The sequence below is a fragment of the Dreissena polymorpha genome, chromosome 10 (genome assembly GCF_020536995.1).
Source record: "Dreissena polymorpha isolate Duluth1 chromosome 10, UMN_Dpol_1.0, whole genome shotgun sequence".
In the NCBI taxonomy this organism is placed as follows: Eukaryota; Metazoa; Mollusca; class Bivalvia; order Myida; family Dreissenidae; genus Dreissena; species Dreissena polymorpha.
In genome coordinates, this window is record NC_068364.1 from 50048876 (window position 1) to 50074444 (window position 25569).

The following is a 25569-nucleotide window of genomic DNA, read 5'->3' on the forward strand; positions in this document are numbered from 1 at the left end:
ATTATCTAAAATATCCACTATATATGCATCTTTTGAGGATTTAAAAATCTGATAATTATAAAGTGTTGCAATGCAAAACGATTCAATAATTTGGAGTGTTCTGTTGTTATGGTTATATTTTTTGAAACTATGACGATTGCCTATATAAAGTATAAAATACATGTTCATCCCTCATTGTATTAGCACAGATGGCCGATTGGTATAAGAGGTAGACTTTTACTCCAGGGGCCAGTGGTTCGAGTTGAGAGTTACTATTTAATGTTTATAATTGAATTTTTGCTTTTTTCCTGAAACTTATTAGATCCAATTTTTACATGTATCAATATAAAGCATTTAGTGACAAACTTCAATACATGCACATATCTGTGAAAAAGCACTTCAACAAGGGATCTCGAGTTTGACTATACAACTTACTTCCCCTGCGAAGATTTGTTCTAGAAATTGGAACGGTTCTGGAACTGTTCTAGAACATCAAGAACAGTTCTAGAATGTTCCATATTCGCGTTCTAGAACTTATGTTCTGAAATTGTTCCAGAACTGTTTTCTAGAATAATTCAAGACATTTGTGGAACAAGGCTTAGTTCTGAAACTGTTACAATAATACACAAGAACATTTTTAGAACATTTCTAGAACAAAATAACAAGAAATTTCTAAAAATGTTCTAAACTGTAGTTCTAGAACACATTTAGAACTCTTTAAGAACCAGTAAGTTCTACAAACATTCTAATGGGGAATAAGAACACATATAGAACAGGTATAGAACCAAAGTCTACAATTGTCCTACAATTGTTCTACATATTTAAAATAAACTAGTTCAGACAATGATAATTTGACTTCTTTCAAATAATATTTCAAAACAATTTTCACATTGAAACTTTGCTTGCTGTGGTGTCTGCAAGATATTGCTGTCATATCATGAGATATATATATATATCATACACAAACAGAGGACTAATGTTAAGGAGGAGTGTTTGTTGATAGGTCTGGGATACTTTGTCTTATTTCTAATCCTAAAACATTATGGGGGTACTCACTAGAAACAATGTTACGAGGCACTCCTAATGAGTATCCAAACATAAGCTTTTATGGAGAACTGGAGAAAATTATCCCTGAAATATCAAAAAGTACTTCTCCTTTAAGTCCTTACAAAATCTTCTGCTACACACATACATATACATGTATATAACTGACTATAATTTGTCACCAAATTACACATTATTAAAAAAAAAAATACTGTATCTGTTCGGAATTCTGCATACTTAGTGTCTTCTGAATTTGCATGTAATCTTGTGTCAATTAAAACACTAGGACTTCACAGAGTTCCTCAACATTCACCATCACAAGAATCTCAACGAACTAAACTGGAATTAGGTGACTAACTACAGGAGCTTCTGGTAACTGTAATGGGTGGATTTCATCCATCTTTTTCATAACATTATTCAGATATTTGTGTAGTTTATTTGTGTAGTCTGTCTCCAATAGTGCGTAGAATGTGGCACTGGAAGTGTTTCATCATCAAAATACAGTTTCTTCACACGCTTCAGTGGACCTGGAAAAAAGACATATGAATGTATATTTTGAAACAAATATAAACTCTTTAACTCATTAACAGGTTTATAATTACAGAAACTTAATTCACAAGCAAATGATTGTGGTTTACAAAAATCAACATGTTCAAACAAAATTAAATTCTGTACAGTATCAGGTTGTTTTGCTCCCAAGTAGTTTCCTTTCCCCTAGTTGTTTTGCCTCCCAAGTAGTTACCACGGCCATTTTACCTCATGTGTGAGCCACACTACCAAGTGTGAAACTACTTCTGGAAGGCAACATAATTTGGACAAAATAACACTTGTTTTTTCGTTTTATGTACACAAAGTGTTTTCTTCTGTAATGATGTTTTAGACATATGCTTTTCTTAAAATTTCAGTAATTTACCTTATTCAGTCAGGAATTCCAGAATACATGGGTGTAAAGGTGACCAATGCCATTTTACTCTTGCATGTTATTAATGTTAATTTCACAAATTTTTAGATTATCTAATGTTTTGCCAAGTCTCGTCTTCTTGTAGTCATCGATAGATTAAAGTCTCATAATAAACTATTCCCGGGCCTCAAGAAGTTATTTTAGTGAGCATCACAGGTCTATAATTCCAGCCTGAAGTTGCGTGCAATGAGACTTTCAATGTAAACATTGAGCATTGTTAAATACTGAAATCACTTGCCTAACTTGCAGTGTAATCTTCAAAAAAATAAGCATTGGTGTTTATGTGGTTTAAAAAAATGATAACCAGTTATAAAACATAAAAAAATGCATCCATTTGCCTTATACTCGCCCTTCAGCAAATGGACCATTTATGAATTGTAATAACAGCTGTATTAAGAATAGTGTTCGACCCACAATACACGTTGACTTACTTAACCCGTGTTTCGAAGTGTACAGTTAAGTCCGGTAATCTTGCGCGTCCGGTAATCTTGCGCACTTCGCATTTGCGAATCTCACAGACGACGAATGGTTTCTTTTAAGTGATGAAAGATGGAATTTCACATTTTAAAGAATTAACGGATTTAAATGTTACGTATTCCATGCAAAATTAAATTTGATCATTACATTTATACACCGGTTGCGCCATCCCTATACATCGTAAACACTGGCCTTCTTACGAAAAATTCAAAATGAATCACAAATTCCCTGCAGTCTTTAGCGTTTTCATACTTTAAATTAAGAATTCATAAATCCAACGTGTAATTAAGCATTCCATTGCACAATATCCGATCAGTTATGGTATTTTTTGCCATGAAAATATCGCATCAGACGACATAGTCATTATTTCCCGCCATTCTGTCAAACCAATTTGGTATGATCTCCGCATGCGTAATGGCCTAGTTTTGATATTTTCTGTACACTATGGAAGCATGTTCGTGGTATCAAACCTGTTATGCGTATTTATTCACGCATACCAGTACTTTTTTATTACATTGTTGTAATTGTCCACTATTATTAGTGATTATATTTTTTTTGATTTGTAGTGAACAAAAACTGCACTAGAAATCCACATTTAATTTCAATGGTTTTGCAAGCTGATTTTTTAAATATTTTTCTGGAATGTTTTTTTATCAATAATTGGACACCATATGTCTACAATTTTGCCTAAACGATGTCATTATACAAAGTGCGCAAGATTACCGAACACTGTGATAGTTTGAAAATGAGGTGAGTCATGTTTGTTTTGAAATCAAATCGGACAATTCTTCACTGAATTAATCAGATATTTTTGTGTTAATAAGCACTTGAACTTATAATTTTCATAATAAATTTAGATATTATGTTGCCAATTTATAAAAGAACATGTTTTTAAACCAATTGACCCTTAACTGCGCAAGATTACCGGACAGCATCGTAAGAACTCTCTGTCTGGTTGATTATTCTTTATCACATATCAAGCACTGGTACTTACCATTTTCCGATACATGAAGATGGTTTTCCTTTCGATGTGTCATTTTACTTAACATGAAGATATGAATTTAGTAAGGAGGGATTAATTTTAAGTTGGAAAATTAAATTCCAAAGCTTATTTCAGCACCGCATCATACGGGTCTCTGAAAATCTACCCAGCCTAACCCCAAATGTAATGGATAATTTCATTGGCCAAAATTCACAAAACAGAGCTGACTGGTTTTTTTATTTTATTTACGTAGACTGTCAGCGGAGCAGCATTAACGAAAAACAGTCGGGTGCATATAAGCGCGCTTTTTTTAAATGGCAGACGTTCTTTTCTTGTTCAATCGCGTTATGAGCTTTATCGAACCACAAAATGTAGTCGCACCCAAAATAGATGTTGCTCACTACCAGGAGGTAGATCTCATCAAAGCCACTTACCAAAAACAAACATACGATGCGGTGATCAGTGAAATCCATCGTAAGTAAATTCGTTTGATAGCCAAACTTTTTGGTACCAATCTAAAAGGTTCTTGAATGGGGTGAACACTTTTTTATGACTGAAAGCGTTAAGCCCGCCTCGTCACTAATGTTAATAAAGTCCTGCCGGAGAATACCGCAAAATGATATTTCAGTTCGCTCAACGCGGACCTATTTGACGAGGCGGTGTCTCGGTTAACAATATCCCCTAAAAAATGTCCATATTTCAATCGCCGTAGAGCAAGTATATTTCACTTACTGTTTATAACACTGTGTGTTGATAAAAACACAAAGTATGGAAATAAATCAATATTCAAGTTAAGGGGTCTTCCTGATCATTGTTAAACAATTTGTTGTAAATAGTACATGTTCGGGCAATCATATTTTCGGATAACGAAAAATAATCTTGTAAATAAATATATTATCATAATAATAATATTAAAATTTGTATATACTGTTGATTACAGATGATGAGGTTTCTCTTAAAGCAAGCAAAGCGACCGCCTAAGCATGCTTTCGAGGCAACTTAAGATAGGAAAAAAACTCAAGGTAGGTATTATTTTCAAGGCATGTTCACAGTTCAGTGACAGGCAGGAAGTCCAAAATTACAGGCTTTAATATTTATGAATGTGAGTTGGACACTTGAATGAGACTCAAGAAATTCAATTTTACTCCATTGAATAAGTGTTATTTTAAGTATTTTTTTATCAGTTGGTCAACACTGCCTATAGATATATGATTTTTACCCTGTTATAAATGAAACATGAACACATTGTTTACAGTTATCCAATTTCACACTCACTCACTAGCCAGGGGTGAGTGAATTTTTTTGAAAAAAAAATCTGATGAACAAACGTTCGATAACATTAGCTAATTGTTTGTATGAGTAACTACTCAGACTAGCCAGAATTTCCAAATGTGAAATTTGATGGACTAAAATAAAGTATTCATGATCGCATGACACAATGCTCAAGTTTGGTTTTCAACACATTTCATAAATGATTTTAGAGTTCAGTGATCAAACACCAACAGAGCCTCGTGATAAGTTGCCTGTAAAGAGGAGCATGATCCCATCAGATGCCTCCCAAGAGATTGACCTGACGAACAATGCTGCAAAGCAAAATCTCAGTAGTACGTTGGTTGTCTAATACTTTTTATTTTAATCCCTTAGAAATATATAAAATCCAGTATTTAATGCGTTCAAATCATAAAAACCTGCAACAGTGTCTTGAATATATTGCGTTCGTATTTAAGTTGGTGCTGACCCTTGTCAAAAAAGTGAGCAAAATCCGGTTATAACCCAGTTTTAAACTGGGTTTAACCCTGCGGTATTGGCACCGAGCTAAAAGCGAGTCTTTTAAACACACTTTTTGCTTACCAACTTGGTTTTATCTGAGTTGAATCTTGGTTTAACTCGCTTAATGCCAACATAGTGGGTTTTTAAACCGTCTTAAGTGGGTTTAAAGTGAGTTTTCTTCAGGCAGCTGTGTTTAACTCTGCGGTATTTGCACTGTGCTAAAAGCGGGTTTTTCAGACACGCTTTTAGCTTACCGACTGGGTTTTTTAGCTTACCGACTTGGTTTTTTCTGAGTTAAATCTTGGTTTAACTCGCTTTAAACCAACATAGTGGGTTTTTTAACCATCTTAAGTGGGTTAAAAGTGAGTATGATTTTCTACAAGTTGGTTTTTTGAGGTTTTTTAAACATGCTTAGACCAACTTCTGTCTGTGGAGTTGGTTTTAAGTGGGTAAAAAGTGTGTTTTTATGTGAGCTATAAGCAGGCTAAACACGGTTTTTAAGTGAGCGAAAAGTGAGCTGAAAGCACGCCTTTCTTAGTTTTTTTCACAGTGAAAACCTGCTTTTAACTCGCTTCAAACCTAGTTATTAACAGTATTTTAGCTGTGAAGAAAACAAAAGCAATTTGTGGGTTTGGGTAAGTTGATTTTTGTGGGTTTTAACAGTGTTTTAGTGAGTTTTTTTAAGAAAGTAGTTTTTTTGTGAGCCTTTGGTGGGATTTTGCAGTAAGAAAAAATAATAATTTTGGACTGATATGTTCTAGAAAAAATGGTTTTTGTGAACAATTACAACAGTTCATTATAAGCCCCATGTGGTTAAAAGGGAAAAAAACACAATGTGTACGAAAATTATGTTTATATGACAAAAATAGTACACCGCAAATTAATACAAACATATTATTTTTACAATACATTATACAATAATAGACATTTATGGAAGATTTTAAAGCAAAAGGTTGACCGCAGTGGACCACTGCGGGTGGAGTATTTAGACCGCAGCTGCTGCAGAGACCTGGATCTCAGCTATTGGAGGTACCTGAACCGCAGTGGAATGAGGAACCTGGATTTCAACGTATGGAGGGACCTTGACGGCATACGGTGTTGGGACCTGCACAGCAGCCACTGGAGAGACCTTGACTGCCAGGGGACCTGGACAGCCGCCAGTGCAGGGACCTAGACCTGATCTTGGCGGGTGGAGGGACCTGGAAAGCAGCTGGTAGAGAGACCTGGAAAGCAGCCGATGGAGCGACATGTACCATTGATGCTGCTTGTGTCCTTCTCCTCTTCAGCATCTCTTACGCCAGTTGATCTGCAAAGGATTAATACCATATCACTTTCAAAAGGGCAAGGCATTCTTCAAACATGTTGATTGGTTATGTTTTCGTTCCACTTAACTATGAAATATTGCTGTTATGGTAATCTTGTTGCTTTTATAACAACAAATTTAAGTGATATGCTTGTTGTTTTTGTTTGTTTATTTTTGAAATTTTAATCCCGTGATCACATGTGACTTAGCACTTTTCATCAATTATTAAAAGAAATTGCGTTTGGTAGAAAATGCAGTTTTAAAATGTACCAAGATGCGTGGTCTCATTTGGCTGTGTGGTCTGGTGGCATTGTAAATGCAATAACCTGTGTAGTTTACCTCTCAACAAATCGAGCTTTCTTGGTCAAGGACAGGGCGAGGTTTTCCCACTCTTGTTCCCCTCAAGTTTGCCAGCTCATGCAGGGTAAAAACCAGGTATAAAAGTCCATACATCAGGCAGGCGATGATGCACATTCTTTCCAAAGGATCTTCCCATCAATGTCAATTTTGCCTTGTGGCAAGAGTTAAACCTTCAAAATTAAAATATATAAGTTCTAATTAAGTATGAGGGAAAGAAATCCGTTCAGTAATAACCAGAAATAGCTATAAATAAAATTTAAGATGACAATAACCATGAAACACAACCATAATTATTCACTGTACACAACATTTACACTTTTTCAAGTGTAAGTTTATCTATTTTTGCTTCAAATTGTGTTGTTTTTCCTTTAAATTGCAATACAATAACTTATCCATTTACATTTACTAGTGACAATACATAAATATGATAATGATCATAATTAATTCAATAAACTAAATAAAAAAGGGATGAAGAAATAACAATACAAACCTGTTAAAACTGTTCTTCAGTATTCCAAAAAAAAACAGGCGTTTCAACCTCCTTTCCAACCAACTTATTGTTGATTTCCACATTGCAGTAAAAAACAAATTGTTTTCATCACACAATACTTCATGCTGACAGAATTTCACCATTATAAGTCTTTAACTTCTTTATATTAATGTTGCTGAATTAAATTTAGCTCAATATTCAATTGCTGGCACCAGCTTGTTTTTCAAAAGTTGTTGTTTTCTTCCTAGCCAATCAAAAGCCTCATATCTTATTCCACACAGCCTTATCTCTAGGCAAACCCCATCAGTAGCCTTATCTACCCCTACCTCTAGATAATCAGTACCCTGTTTAGCTCTGAATGCCTGACAGATTGTTATCTGTTTATTGTTAGTTGTGTGAAATAAGGGTGTTTTTAGGTATTGTCTTGTTATTTTGTTGACAGTTTATGTAACACATGTCATGTTTGGCATTTTATTATTTTATTGCAAATTAAGAAAATGGATATGATGGTATCATATATGAAAATATCAAAATCTTGCATAACTTATGTACAAAAATAAATAGATTATTTCCAAAATAATGTTTTCAATACCAAAATTATTTAAATATGCAGATTTAACAAGTAAATACTGTTTTAAACAAATATAAACAATCATATAAGATTGTTTAAAAAAACATTACAAAAAAATTAAGACATAAAACAATCATAAGATATTGTTTATAATAAAAACAAACATAAAGAAAAAATTCAAAGTGAAACACAAACTCTTTCATTTTCACATATAAAACTAAGCTTGACCATTGTTATAGTTTTTGTCAGTGATACTTGTTGTCCATCTGTGAACCTGTGATGTTCTGAAAGAGCCATTTTCATCCAATATTCCCTAAAAATTATGGGGAGCACACAAATGTACAATAGGGACAATGGCAAACAAGCTGTAAAAAAGCCTCTTTACTATTGACTTGTATTATTTATGGCTATAAACATCAAACAAAGACCCAGTTGAAGAATTATTGTTTCATTGATGAGTTATATTAATAAACAAAAGACCAACTTGTTGAAAAGTGTGTTAAAGTGAGTCTTTAAGCCTTGTTGCAGCTCTCAACTTATTAACAAAAAGACCAATTTAAACTAGCTTAAACCCACTTCTGTTTAAAAAAAGACCAACTTCTGTTGTAAAAGACTCGCTTATAAAACAAAAAGACACACTTAAACACACATATACCAACTCATAAATAAAAAGGCTCACTTTTGACACACAAAAAACCGACTCCTTACAGAAAAAAACTAGCTTAAACACACATCTTCTTAAAATAACCCACTTAAAACTCAGTTAAGCACAGTTTAGCGCACATAAAACTCACTTTTATTAGCAAAAACCAACTTCGACTAACAAAAACTCAGAAAAAACACAGTTTTATGTTGGTTTAAGTGTGTTTTGGTATGAAAGTGGGTTATTTTTTGACAAGGGGAATGTCAAATTGTGTTATCCATCACCAGTTTACTTACAAGGTTTGCTGTATTGAAGCATTCTCAATTTGAAAATACTAATGTTGTGATCAAATGTGTAATAATTTCTTTGAATACTTTGATAATAAGTACACTCAATATTGACTAAATAAAAAGACGTTATGTCTATATTTGTAATACTGTCCAGCTGGATCATTTAGACTTCTTGTTTAGTTTAAGATGTGACTATATTTGTTATCTAAATGATTTCAGAGCAAAGTGCTCAAACACCTACAGAGCCTCGTGACAATTTGCTTGTACACAGAAGAGCCTGATCCCATCAGATGCCTCCGAAGAGATTGAAAAGAACTGTTTACGGACATTTTCAGAACTGTTTTAGAACATTTGTCCCAGACTTATTTGAACCAACCCTTCGAAACTGTTCTAAACATTTCTAGAATTGTACTGGAACACACCGGCTAGAACTGTTCTGTAATCATACTGAAAATGTTCTAGAATTATTCTGGAACAGTTGTTGAACGTTAAATGAGAAAAATTTTCTAGAACAGTTCTAGAACAGTTCTGGAAATTTATTCAAGAAAAATTCTGGAATAGTTCTAGAACGATAGTTCAAGAATTGTTCTAGAACAGTTGTTGAACGTTAAATGAGAAAAATGTCTAGAACAATTCTATAACAGTTCTGGAAATTTATTCAAGAAAAATTCTGGAATAGTTCTAGAACGATAGTTCAAGAATTGTTCTAGAACACACCTTCAGAACTGTTTCAGAACAAATTGTTCTAGAAATTATTCTCATTTAACGTTCAACAACTGTTCTAAATCGTTCTAGAGCATTTTAAGGATGATTCCAGAACACTTCTAGTCATTAGTTCCAGTACAGTTCTAGAAATGTTATAGAACAGTTCTAATAATCTTCGCAGGGGTAATATGGTCAAATGCAATGGTGTGGTAACTGTGGTTTATAAGCCAATCTTAAGTTACAACAGTGATTTCACCAGTTTTATAATTTTCAATTCTTAACAAAAAGCAATTTCTTTGAATTGATATCCCCCGCCTTATCCTCATTAATATCTGTACACCTATGAAGTTTCATGTTGAAACTTATATAGTGTCTGAGATATAGCCCTAAACATAAGTGACAGACAGACAGATGGACGGACTGAAAGGCGGACTGATGGCTGACGCAAGGACAATGACAAGAGTTCCGCGGTCGGAGATGACCGCATTGAAGCCGGATTTTTGATTTAAATGACAGGAAAGTACCTTTCGTGTTTTTGTCAATGCAATACTTAAATTCACATTTAAGGTCACTGTCAATTGAAAGACTTTAAAATGACCAGTTGTTCTCTTGACCAGTGGTCATCTGTTAGTCATGGCAAAGTCCATGTCCAAGCATACGAAAGTTAAAACAACTTTTAATTTTTAACATTCAAGGTCACAGTGACCTTGACCTTCAATGACCTTAAAATGACCAATTGTCATCTACTAGTGCTGGCCAACCTTCATGTCCAGTTTGAAGACTGTAAGTCCAAGCATAAGAAAGTTATACCATGAAATAAGAATTTTAACATTTTTACATTCAAGGTCACGGTGACCTTGACCTTAAAATGACCAGTGGTCATCTACTAGTTCTGGCCAACCTTCATATCAAGTTTGAAGACTCTAGGTCTAAGCATACCAAAGTATTAACAACTTTAACATATTTACATCCAAGGTCACAGTGACCTCGACCTTCAAATGAATGACCTTGAAATGACCAGTGGTCATCTAAGTGTGCTTGCAAACCTTTACGTCAAGTTTGAGATTCTAGGTCCAAGCATACCAAAGTTACAACAATTTTAACATTTTAACATTTAAGTTCACAGTGACCTTGACCTTCAAATGAATGACATTGAAATGAATGACCTTGAAATGACCAGTGGTCATCTAAGTGTGCTTGCAAACCTTTACGTCAAGTTTGAGATTCTAGGTCCAAGCATACCAAAGTTATAACAATTTTAACATTTTAACATTGAAGGTCACAGTGACCTTGACCTTCAAATGAATGACATTGAAATGAGCAGTGGTGATCTTCTAGTACTGGCCAACCTTTATGTCAAGTTTGAAGACTCTAGGTACAAGCATACCAAAGTTATAACATGGAATAAGAACTTTAACATTTTTACCTACCAAAGTTATAAGAACTTTAACATTTTTACATTCAAGGTCACAGTGACCTTGACCTTAGAATGAATGACCTTGAAATGACCAGTGGTCATCTAAGTGTGCTTGCAAACCTTCATGTCAAGTTTGAAGACTCTATGTCCAAGCATACCAAAGTTATAACAATTTTAACATTTTAACATTTAAGGTCACAGTGACCTTGACCTTCAAATGAATGACATTGAAATGACCAGTGGTCATCTTCTAGTACTGGCCAATCTTTATTTCAAGTTTGAAGACTCTAGGTACAAGCATACCAAAGTTATAACATGAAATAAGAACTTTAACATTTTTACATTCAAGGTCACAGTGACCTTGACCTTCAAATGAATGACCTTGAAATGTCCAGTGGTTACTTACTAGTTCTGGCCAACCTTCATGTCAAGTTTCAAGACTCTAGGTCCAAGCATACCAAAGTTATAACAACTTTAACATTTTTACATTCAAGGTCACAGTGACCTTGACCTTCAAATGAATGACCTTGAAATGTCCAGTGGTTACTTACTAGTTCTGGCCAACCTTCATGTCAAGTTTCAAGACTCTAGGTCCAAGCATACCAAAGTTATAACAACTTTAACATTTTTATATTGAAGGCCACAGTGACCTTCACCTTCAAATGAATGACCTTGAAATGACCAGTGGTCATCTGTTAATCCTGGCCAACCTTCATGTCAAGTTTGAAGACTCTAGGTCCAAGCATACCAAAGTTATACCATGAAATAAGAACTTGACATTTTTACATTCAAGGTCACAGTGACCTTGACCTTCAAATGAATGACCTTGAAATGACCAGTGGTTACTAACTAGTTATGGCCAACCTTCATGTCAAGTTTCAAGACTCTAGGTCCAAGCATACCAAAGTTATAACAACTTTAACATTTTTTATATTGAAGGTCACAGTGACCTTGACCTTCAAATGAATGACCTTGAAATGACCAGTGGTCATCTGTTAATCCTGGCCAACCTTCATGTCAAGTTTGAAGACTCTAGGTCCAAGCATACCAAAGTTATACCATGAAATAAGAACTTTAACATTTTCGAGCACGCCGCCACCCCGCCCGCCCGCCCGCCCCCCCCGTCGGCCCGACAACATCAATCTATAAGCCGAGATTTTTTCGAAAAAAATCCGGCTAACAAGGCTATATCCCTCTGCCTTTTGCATTTAAATAAGCATAACACGTAATCTGAGTGGGAAACACAATTTGCAAAATCAGAAATGCAATGCAAACAAAAAACAGCAACACATATTGTACTTTTGAATGTCAAATTTATGCTTTTGACAGTGTAAAGCTTAAAAGTACATGTCAAACAGTTTAGAAAGGCTGTGTTTTGTGACATATTGTGAATATATTCGATTTGTAAAACGCTTGCATCAAAATTGTGAGATGGCTGACCCATGCAGGTCACACTCAAAGAAGTAAACAAGCCCATCAATATGTATAGGTTTTGATTGCAGAATAACTCCATGATTTATTGCAGTAAAACCACATGATTTATCGCAAAACATCCTTGAATTTTAGTCTATGTCTACAGAAAATAGGTCGCGGGTGTTTGTAGAAGGATAATTAACAAGACTATTGCCAAGCAATAAAAGTCCCCTACCGGCTCCACCATTGTCAGAAATTCCACCATTGTCAGAATATTTTTTTTATTTGTTGCCATAGCAACCAGAATTTTTGACGTAGGAACACAATGAAATGACGTGCATAATGTCCATAATGCCATCTATCCATGTTCCAAGTTTCATGAAAAAATATTCAGAACTTTTAAAGTTATCGCAGGATCCAGAAAAAAACACCATTTTCAGCAGTATTTCTAGTCTATTTGTTGCCATAGCAACCAGAAATTTTGACGTAGGAACAAGATAAAATGACGTGCATAATGTCCATATTGTCATCTATCCATGTTTCAAGTTTCATGAAAAAAATTCAGAACTTTTAAAGTTATCGCAGGATCCAGAAAAAAACACACCATTTTCAGCAGTATTTCTAGTCTATTTGTTGCCATAGCAACCACAATTTTTTACGTAAGAACAAAATTAAATGACGTGCATAATGTCCATATTGCCACCTATCCGTATTCCAAGTTTCATGAAAAAATATGAAGAACTTTTAGAGTTATCGCAGGATCCAGAAACAAGATGTGTTTGTAAAACACAATGTCCCCCTATGACGTTAAATTTGACCTTGAAGGATGACCTAGACCTTGATCCTTCACCACTCAAAATGTGCAGCTCCATGAGATACACATGCATTTCAAATATAAAATTGCTATGCTTCAATATTGCAGAAGTGACATTACATGAGCAATTTTGACCCATATATTTGACCTTAAAGGATGACCTTCAACTTTCACCACTCAAAAGTTGCGGCTCCATAAGATACACATGCATGCCAAATATCAAGTTGCTATCTTCAATATTGCACAAGTATTCATAAAATAAGCGATTTGGGCCACATATATTTGACCTCTGACCTTGAAGGATTACCTTGACCTTGACATTTCACCACTCAAAATGTGCAGCTCCATGAGATACCCATGCATGCCAAATATCAAGTTGCTATCTTCAATATTGCAAAACTACTCATAAAATGAGCGATTTTGGCTACATATATTTGACATCTGACCTTGAAGGATGACCTTGACCTTGACCTTTCACCACTCAAAAAGTGCAGCTCCATGAGATACACATGCATGCCAAATATCAAGTTGCTACCTTGACTATTGAAATACTGCAAAAGTGTACATTAAATGAGCGATTTTGACCCATATATTTGACCTTTGACCTTGAAGGATGACCTTGACCTTGACCTTTCACCACTCAAAATGTGAAGCTTCATGAGATACATATGCATGCCAAATATCAAGTTGCTATCTTCAATATTGAAAAAGTTATTGCAAATGTTAAAGTTGGCGCAAACCAACCAACAGACCAACCAACCAACAGAGCAACCAACAGACCAACCAAAAACAATATGTCCCCCACTACTATAGTGGGGGACATAAACATCACCATTTTAAGCAGTATTCTAGTCTATTTGTTGCCATATAAACTGGAATTTTTGATGTAGGAACAAAATGAAATGATGTGCATAATGTCCATATTGCCATCTATCCATATTCCAAGTTTCATGAAAAAATACTAAGAACTTTTAGAGTTATCGCAGGATCCAGAAAAGTGTGACGAACTGGCGGACGGATGGATACAAAACCATGAGTCCCCTCCAGTGAAACTGGTAGGGGACTAATTAAAACAAAATTAACTACAGCTTTGTCACAGACCTGATGTATACCTCCACATGCTGCATTGACACAGACTATTTTGCATGCTGTCTTCACAAAACAAGAGAACATAACTTATGGCAAGTTTTAAGAATTATTATGCCATTTTCATTTATCGCCATTTTGAACTTTTAATTCTTGAATTCTTTCACATGACACGCCGTCCAATGACTTTGAAAAAAACATTGAAAAAAACATTGATATAGTTATGGCTCGGACAAGATCATTTATGGCCATTTTTGACCTTTGAACTAAAAGTATACTGACATTGGCCTTGGAGATATCCATACAATTCTTTCGAGCGACACACCGTCCAATGATGGTGAACAAATGTGCCAAATGATTTTAAAATCTTGCAATGAACGACATAGTAATGGCCCGGACAAGCTCATTTATGGCCATCTTTTACCTTTGAGCTCAAACTGTATGACCTTGACATTTAAGATATCGACGTAATTCTTTCTCAGGACACACCGTCCGCTGATGGTGAACACATATGGCAAATTATTTAAAAATCTCACAATGATAAACAAAGTAATGGCCAGGACAAGCTTTTGACTTTTGAACTCCAAGTATGACCTTGGCCTTGGACATATCGACGTAATTCTTTCGCGCACCACACCGTCCCTTGAAGGTGAACAAATGTACCAAGTCATTTTAAAATCTAACAATAAATGACATAGTTATGGTCCAGACAAAATTTCTGGACAGACAGACAGACCGACAGACAGACCGACTAACAAAGTTACTCCTATATAGGCCCTATTACCAATGGTGAAATTATAATGTTAATTGCAGTAAAATTTTTAACTCATTAAAATTCACTTATGACTTCAATTTGAACCAAAACGTTTGCTCAAGACATTATTATAAGGCAAAAGGGACATTATTTATTGTATCTAGGTATGAAAACCATTGACATAAATGATAACAATTGTATATGCAGTTATATGCAAGTAATATACTGTCATAGATGATCTAGGAGAAAACATAGCACATTGATATATTTTATGTTAACATATACATGTCCGTCAATTACAATTTGTTTGCAAAGTTTATTGTTGGGCTTGTTTGAAATTGCATAATAACAGTGCGGATTGAATCTTCTAAATACAAACCTCTTGAACCAATGCTTAGTAATACTAAAAATACTTTTCCAAGTAAGAAGTAACAATGAAAGCATTGTTAATTGAGTGTGTCTTTCAGTTTCAGTTAAAAATTTGTCATTATTAATAGACTTGCCATCCTAAAATCTTCCTTGTTACGCAGAACACTGATTGTAATTAACTAGTGGTTGGAGTGTGCATTCTTGACTCTGTATTGAACCACTAAATTACAATGTACAATACATCCTCCTCCAGTCTAAATGTTTAAACATCAAAAGTGCTTTTTGAAAGAGGCAATAACAAAATTTCCAACTAAAAGTGTTTTTTTATAGATTGAACAATTTCAAGCATAAATGTTGTAAAAGAAAAGTTGGATTTCAGACTGAAATCTGCAAACAAAACTAGAGCTTTGTCACAGACGTGACGTATACCCTCATGTGCCGCATTGACACAGACTATTTTGCATGCTGTCTTCACAAAACAAGAGAATCTAATTTATGGCAATTTGGAAGAATTATTATGCAATTATCATTTAAAGCCATTTTGACCATTGAACTCTTGAATTCTTTCACATGACACCCCGTCCAATGACTGTGAACAAAATTAATTTACAGAGTCATTTTAAAATCTAAAATAAACCACAATAGTTATGGCCCGGACAAGCTCATTTATGGCAATTATTTACCTTCGAACTCAAAGTGTGACCTTGACCTTGGAGATATCGACATACTTTTTTCGCCCACCACACCGTCCAATGATGGTGGACAAATGTGCCGAATGATTTTAAAATCTCACAATGAATGACATAGTTATGGCCCGGACAAGCTCATTTATAGCCATTTTGACCTTTGAACTCAAAGTGTGACCTAGACCTTGACGATATTGACGTAATTTTTTTCTTGCGACACACCTTCCAATGATGGTGAACAAATGTGCCAAATCTCACAATGAATGACATAGTTATGGCCCGGACAAGCTCATTTTGTGACTATTTTTTACCTTTGAGATATTGACCTAGTTCTTTTGCATGACACACAGCGTCCGTTGATGATGAGTAACTGTGCCAAATGATTTTAAAATCTTACAATGAACGACATATGAACGACATAGTTATTGCCTTGACAAGCTCATTTAAGGCCATTTTTTTATCTTTTAACTCAAAGTGTGACCTTGACCTTGGATATATCGACAAAATTCTTTCGCGCGACACACCGTCCAATGATTGTGAACAAATTTGCAAAATGATTTTAAAATCTCACAATTAATGATAAAGTTATGGCCCAGAAAAGCATTTGACCTTTGAACTCCAGGGGTGACATTAACCTTGGAGATATCGACGTACTTTTTTCACAAGACACACCGTCCCATTAGGGTGAACAAACATACCAAGTAATTATTAAATCTAACGATAAATATCAAAGTTTTGGTCCGGTTAAACTTTCTGTTTAAAACTCATTAAGTGTCCCCGCGACCTAGTTTTTGACTTGGCATGACCCATATTCAAACATGACCTACACATCATCTACATACAAATTGTGACCAAGTTTGGTGAAGATCTGATGAAGTTTCGGTACAGACCTACACAGCGACAGACCAACCGACCGACAGACCAACCGAAAGACCGACAAAGTGACTTCTATATAGCTCCCATTACCAATGTTAATGGGGGTATAATAAAAAATTCTTACACAAAAAAGAGAACAAATGTTAATATGTATGTGCCGCTTTCAGTCCATTTCATACAAAACTAGATATGTCACAGACACTCATCCCCATGGACACAGTCAAATTTAATCAAATATAAATTATAACCAAAAAATCTTCTTAATATACTTAATACTTGAGGAAAATACTACAAACAGTCATAATTTTATGAAGCGCACATATATATATCTCAAAACATGAAAAATGACAGACATAATTTTGCAATAGTTGATTGCACAAAAAATGCCTCCCTTTAAGATCACTTAAATATGATCTTTCTTAGGCTGTTGAGTGAAATTTGCCAGCATTTAAAGAAAAGTTGAGTTAAAAAACATATGTTTTTAAATTAATATATTCTTCCAAAGAAACTAGAAATGCGTCACATTTGACACTGATGACCCCATGGTACATGTTTGGACACACACAGATCGACTATTATATTCTACAAATGGCAAACAAGGGACAAAATTGTCACAAAACCAGGTTTTCAGTTGAAAAAAGTCTGATAAAGGGAGACAATTCAAAATGTGTATTGTTAACCCCCTTGTGTAAAATTGACCTTGATTTCAATTAGAAAAAAAACAAGAGATGTGTTCGTCAGAAACACAATGCCCCCTATTGCGCCGCTTTGAAATAAATTTTAAAAAAAATAATTTTTTTGACCTTTAACCTTGAAGGCTGACCTTGACCTTGAACTTCCAACAATCAAAATGTGCAGCTTCATGAGAACGCCTCTTTGATTTTTTTATTTATTTTTTTTAATTTTAAAATGTCACAATGAATGACATAGTAATGGCCCAGACAAGCTCATTTATGGCAATTTTTGACCATCAAACTCAAATTGTGACCTTGACCTTGGAGATATCGACGTGATTCTTTCGCGCGACACACCGTCTAATGATGGTGAACAAATGTGCCAAATGATTTTAAAATCTCACAATGAATCACAAAGTAATGGCCCTGACAAGCTCATTTATGGACATTTTTGACCTTCAAACTCAAATTGTGACGTAATTCTTTCTCGTGACACACCGTCTAATAATGGTGAACAAATGTGCCAAATGATTTTAAAATTTGACAATGAACAACAAAGTTATGGCCCGGACAAGCTTGTTCCGCCCGCCAGCCCACCAGCCCGCCCGCCGACATCCCCAATCTAATAACCAGTTTTTTCCTTCGGAAAACCTGGTTAAAAACACAAAGGGCCATAACTCAGCACAAATTGGTGGCTGTCAAAATTCCGTTCTTTACTGATGTAATTAAACTATGGTAGTTATGGAAAGATTCACACAGACTGAAGTAAAGGAGGAAATAATAAAACACATTTTGAGAATATTATATTCTTTACTGGAAAAAACAGACACAAGGCCATAATTTTGGCAACACTGCACACATCAAAATTCCTTTCTTTAATATCATTTTCATTTAAACATAAGGCTTCTCTTCAGTGCTTTATCAGCTCAGAATAGAACTTGTCCACTCCTGGAGATTTCCCTGCCTTCAGACTACGCACTCTCTCCTCCACCTCTTCCTTTAGTAAGCATGGACAATGGTCAACCACTTTCTGGTCTGAGATCGTACTGACAGAGAAAGCGCGCTGGTCAAAGCAGGTAGTAAAAGTAGTTGCTGGGTTAGATTTGAACAAAATACTTTAAAGGACCACTGATGATGTGACATAACAACTATTAAATCTGTGTTGTTTTTTTTGAAAATACGCTTGGCGGTTTGGAGCTAATTGACAACTGACCTCTCACAAATGACAACAGACGACACGCCGCTGGGCCAGCTACTACCATAGCTCACCGCATTTTGTTCTCAGGTGTGTTAAAAAAGAACCAGTACATTTGTTGAATTCATATCCCCCGAAACATAAATTGAGTTGTGGATGGGTGCAAATCCTTTGAATAAAGGTATACTCATAAATAATGATTAAGTGTATGGTAATTGGTTTATGAATTCTCCTCATTGATATCTTAACACCCGGACGGCGGACGGCGGACGTGCTGGCTATGACAATAGCTCGGGTTTTCTCGGGTTTTTGTGTTTCTGACAACCATAATTGAATGCTGATGGGGCAAAGGTCCTGCAATAACTATTTTATTAAATATTTATTAAATTTTATAAAATTATTTATTTGAATAATTAAGTAAGCTTGTTCCAGCATTATCACTTATATAATATATATATATATACGTCTATATATACGGCCAAAGTTCAATAACTTAAATATTCTAAATATGCATAGCTACGCAAACATCCTTAATTTTAATTTTGGACTAACATCCTGCGCCTTGCAGATATCTTCAAATGTTTGCATAAAATCTACTTTTGTTTTCATGGAAGGCATATTGTTTGCATGAAATCTACTAATGTTGACATTGAAGGCAGATGCAAACAGCTTAAACGTGCAAAGAATATGAACATGAGCGCAAATATATCTGCCATCAATTTTCTTGCTGCATACAAGTATGGTAAGAAATCTAGGCTAAAACATCTGGATAAAGCAAATTCAGTAAAACAAGAGGGTCAACATATACCTTGTTGACTGTGAGTACTTAAATAGTGGATTTCTAGGAATAGCAGTTAATAAAAATTGCATCCGTTTTCTGAATAAGTGGCTCTTGACTGACTTCATAGAAATACATGTTGAATGATATTAAGCACAAATCTTTCCCCATCACTGCCATGTCATGATAAAGATTCATAATTATGTATATTGGGCACCTATTATAAATATTTCCATGTGAGCTGGTAGGGTGTTGGTAGTGAGAATATGTCTAAAGCTGGACTTTTAAAACACATGATGAGACAGCAAACTTTTCACAAGAAACAGATTGTAAGATACGATGTATAGATCAGTATTATACAGTCAGTACTTGGTCCCTAGCCTTAAAAAATACACAGATTTGGATACAATGTCAATTGTATAAGTTAATGTTAACGACTAGACATATAGCATGTGCATTGTGACCAGAGTGTTACTTTTTTATTAAAGATGTTGGTGTTGCAGAATTTTATTTTAAAGCAGAACCACAAACATTGATAGGATGCAATGTGTTCACATGAGATAGGTTATTTTGGTTAACAGTGAAAATAAAATGAAGTACCAACTTGTCATGATTTAAGATTAGCAATGGTAAGCATCATTAAACTCAATTCCTGATTGTTTTAATCCAGTCAAAGGCCTGACTGGCCTTGAAGGTATACAAGAAAGAACACAAAAGTGCAAATGGTTCTGTGGCGCTCACCTAAACCGGCATGAAACTTATACATCTTTAACAGGTGTTTTTCGCAGGGTTTTACAAAAAACTTTTAAAGAAAACTGCCCAGCACCTGGAAGCCATGTTTTTGAGGAAAACAAATAATCATCACCTTCATCCTCATAGTCATCATCATCCTCATAGTCATCATCATCATCATCATCATCATCATCATCATCATCATAGTCATTGTCTTCATCATCATCATCATCAGCAGCAGCAAGAGCAGCAGAAGCTTCATCATCATCATCATCATCATCATCATTACAGGTAAGTCCGGTAATCTTGCGCGTCCGGTAATCTTGCGCACTCCGCAGTAGCGACGTCAAATGGTGTTATTTAGTGATGAAATATGGAATTTCTTCACATTTTTAAGAATTAACGGATTTAAAATGTACATATTCCATGCAAAACCAAAATGGGATTATTACATTTTAACACCGGTTGCGTAATCTTTATAGATTGTACATGTATCGTAAACACTGACATACTTACGATAAATTCTAAATGAATCATACTTTGAATTAAAAATTCATAAATCCAACGTGTAATTTAGCATTCCACTGCATAATACCGATCAGTTATGTATTTTTGGCCATTGAAAATATATCCTATCAGACGACATTGTTTTCATTTCCCGCCATTCTGTCAAACCACATTTGGTATGATGTCCGCATGCGCAATGGCCTAGTTTTTATAGTTTCTGTAAAATATGGAAGTATGTTCCGGGGTAAAATTAAACCTGCTATGCATAAACATTATTTTCATGCTAGAAATCAATCATTTTATATTTTTATTGTTTCTTTTGCTACAGTCAACAGAATGCCACCACCATCATCACCAAAACTGCACTAGAAATCCTCATTAAATTTGAATGGTTTTACAAAGTGATTTTTAAAATAATTTTCTGGAATGTTTTTTTGGCACTACTTGGACACCATATGTCTACAATGTAGCCTAAATGAGGTCATAACACCAAGTGGGCAAGATTACCGGACACTCTGACAGTTCGAAAATGAGGTGAGTCATGTTTGTTTTGAAATCAAATCGGACAGTTCCTCACTGAATTAATGACATATTTTTGTGTTAATAAGCACATGAAATTCTTATTTTCATAATAAAATAAGATATTATATTGTCAATTAATACAAGAACATGTTTTTAAACCAATTTTAAACCAATTGACCCTTTACTGCGCAAGATTACCGGACAGCATCCTATTCCTCTTTCTTATCATCAACATCAACAACAAAATCATCATCACCATCATCATCACCACCACCACCACCATCATCATCATCATCATTATCATCATCCTTCTCATCCTCCTCATCATCATCCTAATCAACATCACCTTCATCTTCATCATCATCATCATCTACATCATCATCATCATCATCATCATCATCATCATCATCATCATCATCATCACCACCACCATCACAACCACCACCACCACCATCATCATCATCATCATCATTATCATCATCATCATCATCATCATCATCATCATCATCATCATCATCATCATCATCATCATCATCATCATCATCATCACCACCACCACCATCATCATCATCATCATCATCATCATCATTATCATCATCATCATTGTCATCATCATCATCATATTCATCATTATCATCAGCATCATCAGCATCATCTACATCATCATTATATTCATCATCATCATCATCATCATCAGCATCATATTCTTCTTCATCATCATCATCATCATCATCATCATCATCATCATCATCATCATCATCATCATCATCATCATCATCATCATCATCATCATCATGTGCATCACCATCATCATCTACATCATCATCTACATCATCATCATCTACATCATCATCATTATTATCTTCATCATCATCATCACCATCATCATCAGTGTCATCTACATCATCATCATCATCATCATCATCATCATCATCATCATCATCATCATCATCATCATCATCATGTGCATCACCATCATCATCTACATCATCATCACCATCATCATCATCATCATCATCATCATCATCATCATCATCATCATCTACATCATCATCATTATCTTCTTATCTTCATCATCATCATCAGCGTCATCTACATCATTATCATCATCGTTTTCATCATCATCATCATCATCATCTACATCATCATCATTATCTTCTTATCTTCATCATCATCATCATCAGGACTATGTATTTTAAAGCTATGATCATATTATTTTTGTCATAAACAGAAAAATAGTTGTAATACATTATATAATGTACATACATGATGGGGAGATTAAATATTGCCATTTACTATAGACATTTGTGTAGACCATATAACACTTGCCTGTGTTATATATTCTTTCCAGAACAATTACTGTTTCAATTTCAATTCAGGTTGTATGCTGTTTGCTGCTAATCAGTATCTTAGGGTTGAAAATGAAGCATTTAAAGTTGAATCTAGTAAGATATGTCTTTATTTAAATTTAACTTGTTAAGGGAATAGCAATGCGTATCAGAGTAGTAAAAGGATAAACAAGAAATTGGACTCTGCATTAGTCTCAACCAAAAGTAGGTCAGTGTCAAAAGCAACATTAAATAAACAAGCAAATTCGTTGAATTGATATCCCCCGCCTATATACTTCTGGACACAAATTGTTATATTTGACACTAAAAAAGCATTTTTTTGAAGATACAAAGGGCTATAACTCTGTTATTATCAGATGGTGTACAATGCCATTTGGTGTGCATCATCCTCTTATGCATATATATACTCATACCAAGTTTCAATGAAATCCGCAAAAGCACTTCCAAGATATGGCTCCGGACACAAAAGTGACGGACAGGCGGACAGCCGGACAGACAGCGCTAAAACAATATCCCTCGGCCTCTGGCGGGGGATATATACTCGTACCAAGTTTCAATGAAATCAACCATAGCACTTCCAAGATATGGCTCCGGACACAAAAGTGCCTTTAGTAAAAAGCATTTTTTCAAGATACAAAGGGCCATAACTCTGTTTTTAACAGATGGTATACAATGCCATTTGGCGTGCATCATCCTCTTATGCATATATATACTCATACCAAGTTTCAATAAAATCCGCCAAAGCACTTCCAAGATATGGCTCCGGACACAAAAGTGCCTATAGTAAAAAGCATTTTTTCAAGATACAAAGGGCCATAACTCTGTTTTAAACAGATGGTGTACAATGCCATTTGGCGTGCATCATCCTCTTATGCATATATATACTCATACCAAGTTTCAATGAAATCCGCCAAAGCACTTCCAAGATATGGCTCCGGACACAAAAGTGCCTATAGTAAAAAGCATTTTTTCAAGATACAAAGGGCCATAACTCTGTTTTAAACAGATGGTGTACAATACCATTTGGCGGGCATCATCCTCTTATGCATATATATACTCATACCAAGTTTCAATGAAATCCGCCAAAGCACTTCCAAGATATGGCTCCGGACACAAAAGTGCCGGACGGACAGACAGCCGGACGGACAACGCCAAAAATATCCCTCCGCCTCTGGCGGGGGATAATTAAGTATGCTTGATTGAGTGTTTTGATAATGCTCAATAACAGCATCTGTGCAAGTATGAAAGCTTTGTATGAACATTATTGATATTATATGGAATGTATCATATTGTGCTCACCATGAAGAGATGAAAGGGTGGGTCAAGCAATAATTTATGTACTAATACACCATCAGTCAATGCCAGGCCACACACAATATTGAAGGATTGTGTCTGCTCTTAAATATGTTAATGTTAGTACTAGACACACTTTGGTGTCACTAGTTTGATAAATGGAAATAACCACTTGTGAAGAGCGACAAGCAGATCTTGTTGATTGAAGGGCAAAATTACTTAAATGTTGACTATGGAGAATAGATAGCTAAGAATTGCTTTTAAGAACATCCTAGTTCATGCATACAACTACAACCCTGTTTTCAGAAAACACAAGTTGAATGCAACATTCATGCTTACAAGAAAAGCCTAGTTACATGTAGGCAACATTAATGTTATAAAATTATCTACAATAATATAACATGTTTGTGTACTTAAATACAATCAAATTTAGGATGTTTCGTATCGGTTGTTTATATTTGTATGACAGAGAAGTTTTGCCTATCTGCTTCAGATGTATTTTTTGGTTGTTAAAAACAATAAACCAAATGGAAATTTAATGAAATAGTGATGGTAAATGGCATGTATTTATTTACAAAAATAAGGTCTATGCCCTGCAATTGTGTCTTCCAAGCACTTAAGTAATATATCAAAGGGAAGATAAAATGCTGCCATTTGAAAAACTCGGATATCAATAAAAACAGAAAATTCATGAAAAATCAAATGCATACATCACTGTTAAAACTGATTTCTTGGTCAAGGTATGAATGGCCATGATTTAGTTGTAGTATGCAGAGAACACATAGCCCTGATTTTTGTATTATGCAGCAAACACATTGACCTGATAGTATGATGCAGCAAACACATTTATCTGATTGTGGTTTGATGCAGCAAATACATCGGTCTGATTGTTGTATTACATGTATGCAGCGAACACATTGATCTCATTGTTGCATTATGCATATAACGTATTGACCTGATTGTTGTATTATGCAGTAAACACATTGATCCGATTGTATTATGCAGCAAACATGCTTATCTGATTGTTGTTAATGCAGCTAACCTATTGATCTGATTGTTGTTTATGCAGCTAACCTATTGATCTGATTGTTGTATTATGCAGCAAACATGCTTATCTGATTGTTGTTTATGCAGCTAACCTATTGATCTGATTGTTGTTAATGCATCTAACCTATTGATCTGATTGTTGTTAATGCAGCTAACCTATTGATCTGATTGTTGTATTATGCAGCAAACACAATTTGACCTTATTCAGTTGTATTATGCTGCTGAGCAAGCACATTTACTTGATTGGTGCATTATGCAGCTAATGCATTGACCTGATTGAGTTATATAATGCAGCCAACACATTGACCTGATTGTTGCATTATGAAGCAAACACATTGACCTGATTTAGTTGTATTATGCAGTGAACACAGTGACCTGATTTAGTTGTATTATGCAGTGAACACAGAGACCTGATTAAGTTATATTATGCAGAAAACACATTAACCTGATTAAGTTGTACATGTCAGCGTTTTTTTTCCTTC

At 34.9% G+C, this 25569-nt stretch overlaps 1 protein-coding gene and 1 long non-coding RNA gene across 2 annotated transcripts in view; one reads left to right on the forward strand and one right to left on the reverse strand.

Moving 5' to 3' along the window:
• Window positions 1–25569, reverse strand: part of LOC127848097 (uncharacterized) — a 211175-nt gene that overhangs the window by 88692 nt on the left and 96914 nt on the right. The gene's annotated exons all lie outside the window — the stretch shown is intronic.
• On the forward strand, window positions 4072–9314 carry LOC127848103 (uncharacterized). Its single transcript, XR_008034355.1, has 4 exons — window positions 4072–4160; window positions 4384–4465; window positions 4925–5047; window positions 9090–9314. It is a non-coding gene; the product is annotated as an uncharacterized LOC127848103 (long non-coding RNA).